Source organism: Hoplias malabaricus, chromosome 11 (genome assembly GCF_029633855.1).
Source record: "Hoplias malabaricus isolate fHopMal1 chromosome 11, fHopMal1.hap1, whole genome shotgun sequence".
NCBI lineage: Eukaryota > Metazoa > Chordata > Actinopteri > Characiformes > Erythrinidae > Hoplias > Hoplias malabaricus.
In genome coordinates, this window is record NC_089810.1 from 21,060,118 (window position 1) to 21,066,117 (window position 6,000).

The following is a 6,000-nucleotide window of genomic DNA, read 5'->3' on the forward strand; positions in this document are numbered from 1 at the left end:
TCAAGTCCCGCTCCAGGTGACTATGAGTAGTTTGGTGTGTTCTCCCTGTGTCTGCGTGGGTTTCCTCCGGGTGCTCCAGTTTTCTCCTACGGTCCAAAAACACATGTTGGTAGGTGAATTAGCGACTCAAAAGTGTCCATAGGTTTGGGAAGGACTGGTGCCCCCTCCAGGGTGTGTTCCTGCCTTGTGCCCAATGATTCCAGGTAGACTCTGGACCCACCATGACCCTGAACTGGATAAGCATTTACAGATAATGAATGAATGAATGAAAATATCATCACATTTATTGACAAACTCACTGCCCCTGGAAATTACTGACAAAATTCTATAATAATGGTGACATCATAAAAACAAGTCAATTAGTTAAATGACCATTGTGATCACTGGCTTTCCAGATTGGTGCCTTGCAGCCTAAATTTTGGGATGGCATTTTAGAGAATGTTAGTTTGGTTTGATAGGAGTTCATAAAACTAAACCGTTAATAAATAAATAAATTAATGTAAAAAATTGGCAACCATACATTTTATAATCAATAACTCTATTTTTTGCAACTCATTTTTGTAAATACTTAACATGGATGTACTGTGATGAACAAATGGATGTAGATTGATGCAAATAAGTATCCTTTATATCACCTTTACAAGGGTGTAATGCAGACAGGAGCAACACAAATAGCCCCGAACACAACGAAAAACACCGAATAAACCCTGAAATACACAGAAAAGTGGGAGCCATTTCCCCAGAATCCAAGCTGCTCCCAGTCCTTTGCCACACTGTGTGTTTAACAGTGACAAACTATATTTTTCACCAAAAAAAGCAAATATTGGTGTATGCCTTTTAAAACTTTTATGCATTCATTCATTCATTCATTCATTCATTCATTCTTTCAGAGCCTACTCTGAATCACTGGGTGCAAAGCAGGAACACACCCTGATATCTCTTGTTGCACAACTGTGAAAACTAGAAATATATAAATATTTCTCTTTAGTAAATATTACTCAAAATCCATTCAATAATGGCAGCATCAACACATCTCTGGTGCACACATGACCAGAAAATATACTGAAATTTCTCTCTCACACTTTGAAAAAGTTGACCCAGGAAAATGGCATTACACATAAAAAGATGGATTGTTCTGTTTTGTGTAATGCATAACAAGGAAAAGCCCTCTGGTTGTATGGTTGGAGGCTTGGGTTAGTGATGAGTGTGTAGAGATCTCCTGCAGTTTACATTGCCTAAGGACACTATGTCAGACAGCGTTATACACAGCCTGGCTCCACTGTTCCTGTCTGTATTGTTGTGGATATTTATGGGGGCGAGCTGATGAACTGATGATAAGCTTAGCATGAAGTACACCAGCAGAAATAGAAAAGCCTGAAGCCACTAAAAACCTCCTAAAGACTTTTTTATTCAATTAGGAGGAGGAGGATAAACAGCAGCGTCTCATGTATCACAGTCCATCAGCTGCTGTCCCTGATCTTACATCACTGAAAGTGGGGATAGATCAGAAACAGACATTGAACATTCATGCTGGGCTCCAACAGAGCTACAAAGGAGTGGCTGGTCCCTCATGGCATAGAGAGTTAGGAAACCAAGTTCTGTTTATCACTGCTGTGTGTGGGAAGCCATTTCATGTTCCAAGAAGCATTGAGCAAAGTCATAAGAGCATGAACAATCACCATTTCTGATTTAAGTGCCGTTATACGATGCCCAGTGTGACCAGAGTGTTAACAACCAATAAACAGTAGAAATGTCCACAGACTTATCATGTTGACTGCTGTGTGAAATGGCTTGCTTAGTGCAGATCAGTAACAGAAAACAAGACAAGAAACAGAAAAAAAAAACCTCCACTGTTACTTGCCAGTAACTTCAGAAAGTGTGTTTAATCAAACAGCCATTAGGAACTCCATATCGTCCATTTCTCATTTCTCATCTCTCTCTCTCTCTCTCTCTCTCTCTCTCTCTCTCTCTCTCTCTCAAGGAGGGATGCCAAACGTCCCTTCTAACCGCATGCCTCTCTTCCATTTCCAAAGGAATACATTATGTATCTGTTTAAAAATCAAGGCTCTTCTAGAAAGGGCTATCAGTGTGTGCAGCCTAAGCAAACAGACTGTGATAGATATTGCCGGTGTCAGCTCTGCGTGGAGACATGCCCACATTTGTTGCTGTGACATGCGGCAGGGGCACGTTTTTTACATGGAGAGTGGAGAAACACACACTGGCAATTTCTCTCTGCTCCCTCTAACCTTCACAAAAGAACATTATCTATATAAGAGCATGAAATGAAAAAGATGGGACAAAGCAGTTTCACTTTTCTACCAAAGGCCAGATCAACGTGGTGTAGAATTCAGAGGAGAGAGAGGCAACAAAAAAAAGAAGATTGGTGGAAGGAAAATACACAGATGTGTAGATATAAACACAGACTGCCAGCACATGACAGATAGATTCATAAATGCAGATGAAAGACGTCTGACAGACAGATAGATGTAGAGTCTGACAGATTGAAATGCCTCGATAAACAGTGACATGGATGAATAGATAGATAGATAGATAGATAGATAGATAGATAGATAGATAGATAGATATAATGCGAAGGAGATATGGATACACAAATGGATGGACAGAAAGCCACAGTAAACCCTGCTGGTGGTGCACAGCGCCCCTGCTGGCCAACAGCAGTCTATACTCACTTCCCTATTCCACATCCCTGATCAGACATCATTCACCTGCAAACATAGTGTCCACCTCGCCCTGGCGGTCACTATCATCCCTAATGAAGCTTTAATGCCTCAACCAGAACAGCCTCCCTGACACACAATTGTCACTTTCCTTAACCTACTGGGAGACTATTGTCCCACAGAGGCTTATAAATAACCAGCAGAGTGCTGTCCCCTGCCTGCCTCAACAGGTGCAGACAGCTCCAACACACTCCTCACACTTTGTCTTCATTCCTCCTTTCTTTTCCCCACTGACCCCAGTGAAATGCTCCCAGTAGCAGTGATAATGATGACAGACGGCTTCATGACTCTCTTGTTTCACTCTTTGAACAGATGTCCTTCTCTAACCAAACACTGCATGCTTCAGTCTGCCTCTTTCAAAGAGCCAAATAGTTCATTTATCTTTCTGCTGGAGTTTGAAAACAAAGAGGAAAAAAAGCTTTGCACACCAGGTAGGCTTTGAGATGCAAGAGAATAAAGCAGTTTTAAAATTCAGCACGCAGCGCTCTTCCTAAATGCCCTCTGTTTGTCTGTTTGAGTTAGTGGTTCCTCGAGGGAAATTCGGGAACAGAACCTCAGGTAGGCATGCACACTCTCTCTTTCCTGCTTCTAGAAGAAAAGCATTCAAGCACACCCCTGAGGAAGACGACAATGTGACAACGCTTTACTGCAAACTGCTGAACAAGGTGAAGGTTCAAGTTTAAAGGGTCCTTACAATAAGAATCCAAAACATCCTCCATGGATTTACATAAAATTATAATAGTGATATAGTATGTAAACACTGGTAAACATACTGTTCCATTCCCAGACCATACAGAACACACCAGGAAACCAAGCTGCAAGACATTACTTATATCCCTATATGCAGCCTTTTAGCTCCTCCCATTCATGCAAGTTAGAAAGAGCGTTTCAGCTGAGGGCATAATATCCAGTGATTATTGAATTGTCCCAATCTGTCAACATCTCATTAATCTAAAGGTGCAAACATGGAAGGAAAACTTTTTGTTCATATGCAAGACGTACTGTGCAAGACACATGGGTGTCAAAGCGAGTGAGGGTGGCAGCAAAAAAGAAGAAGGTGGGCAAAAGGAGCTATTTTTTGAAGAAATGTGTAAGCCACTTAAAGTCACGTAATAATAAAATAATAAAAACTGTCCATCCTCTGAGACCTGTTCAGTTTGCATTCTGGCAAAATAGACTGAAATCTAAACCTCTTCTTTGCCAGTCATTAGTTTGATATTAATTTAACACAATATAATTCATGAATTACATTATGAATTGTTATTCAAAGTAGTTTAGAATAGCAATCGTTTTATCATGGAGCAAAGAGAAAAAAAAGGGCGGGGGTCGTAGATTCAGAGGTCCCCACCAATGTCAAGAGCAAATCTATGCTCTTGGTTTCAGCCCCTTCTAATACACAACAGTCATTGTGAAGTGAGTGTTCACATCAGCCTTAAAAGCAGTTTACAGTCCCAAAAGGATCCAGTGTGTCTGCATAAATTGCACACTGTAAAAAATGTTCAGTATTTTAACAGTTAATATGCTGTTATTTGTTTTTTACAGGATACTTTTTATAATGCACTTAACTAGAGGCATCAAACCACGCTCATTTACATGTAGCAAAAACACCAACGCCCAGAATGCTTTGGGTTAGCAGACAGTGCTCAGTTACCCCTTAAAAAAGGTGGGAAAATCATCAAGTTATAATAATTATAATAATAGTGTGCAGTTATTTTTCATTGTACAACATACAACAAAAGGTGTCTTCTGCATTTAACCCATCTGTGGCAGTGAACATATCCCCAGCACCTGGAGAACGGTTGTGGGTTCTGTGCCTAGCTCAAGGGCACTTCAGCCATTGATTGATGGAAGATGACCTTCACTCCCAGCACCCCCAACTTTCCTGCCATTCGTGGCAATCGAACCAGCAACTTTCAGTCTTAAGCCCTCTTCTCTAACTTTTAGGCCACTGCCCCTAAGTTAAAATAAATGATCACCCTTCTGGGTATATAAACTCACACAAAACACATTAACAGGCCTGCGAAGGCAGTGCAGTTTTAAAACTGACTACAAACAATAGCAAGGAATGATAAGTGTTTGTAAATAAGATCACAAATTAGACTTTAAACCAAGCGATAACAAAATATCAACCATTTCTCAATCATAACTCATTGAAACTAGCAAACAAGTAAAAGAAATTCCATAAGAATTGTGGATTCTAAATTTCAGCCAAGAGGTGTGGTAGAGTAGGTACCATGCAATGGAAAGCTCCATGTGTTTAAAAAGAAAAATCTCTTTTGCCACATTTAGTGTCCGTATCTACTAATTAGAAAACCAGACTCAATGTTGTCAGTTCAGAAATTATGTTTAACACAAATCATAATAAAACATGTAATTACCCTTTAATGATAAAGTAAAAGACAACCAGAAAATACCAACTTGTAAAGGTTACGCAGATAAATTAATAAAATAATGTCCAGACTGAATAGCGTGCACCACATCACTTATTTTATTAATTACCTTCCCTTCTTTGTTGAACTCAGATTGTGTTATGAACAGCTGGAATAAATGCAGACAATGCAACTCAAAATAAATTCAGCCGGCTAGAGATCAAATTGTGAGTTTCTATAAACAGCCTACAGAACCAGATGAGAAGATTTGGTGCTATGTATAAAAGTCAGCGCACATTATAGTCCTTGTAACATGGACCACACACTCAAACACAAATGCAGTTGATGCTTTCTGTGTCTTTCAACCTATTTTCAGTTGGGAAAATCATTATGAGGGAGTCTAGCCAAAACTTCTGTTTTAATCTGCATTTTGTCATTATGCCAATTAACTCCAGGGACGCAATTATGTCAGCCGGGTCCAATCAGACCAGAATCAGCGAGGAGCCAAGCCTTGAATTTTAGCCTTTTACACAGAGTTAGTAGACAGATATTAACTCCCAATTTTCAGCAATTACCTTAAAATATTCAGTAACCAGGGGAACACAAGGTAAAATGTAATACATGTATTTATAATCTAATTAAACAGGTTGAAGTAGAACATGTTTTTGGTCACTGTCTTGTACTCCAATAACTCTGACATGTGTGAATTTTGAACAGCCATCAAATCAAAACAGCTTGAAATTCATCCTAAAGACTTATTTGGTGCCATAAAGATAAATATTACTATACGATATGGTCAGTTTATGTGCCAATAAAGTTGAAGTTGTTATATCTTATAGACAGGGAGACAGAAAGATATTCAGAAATGAAGCACGGATTCTGAAGGAGGAAGC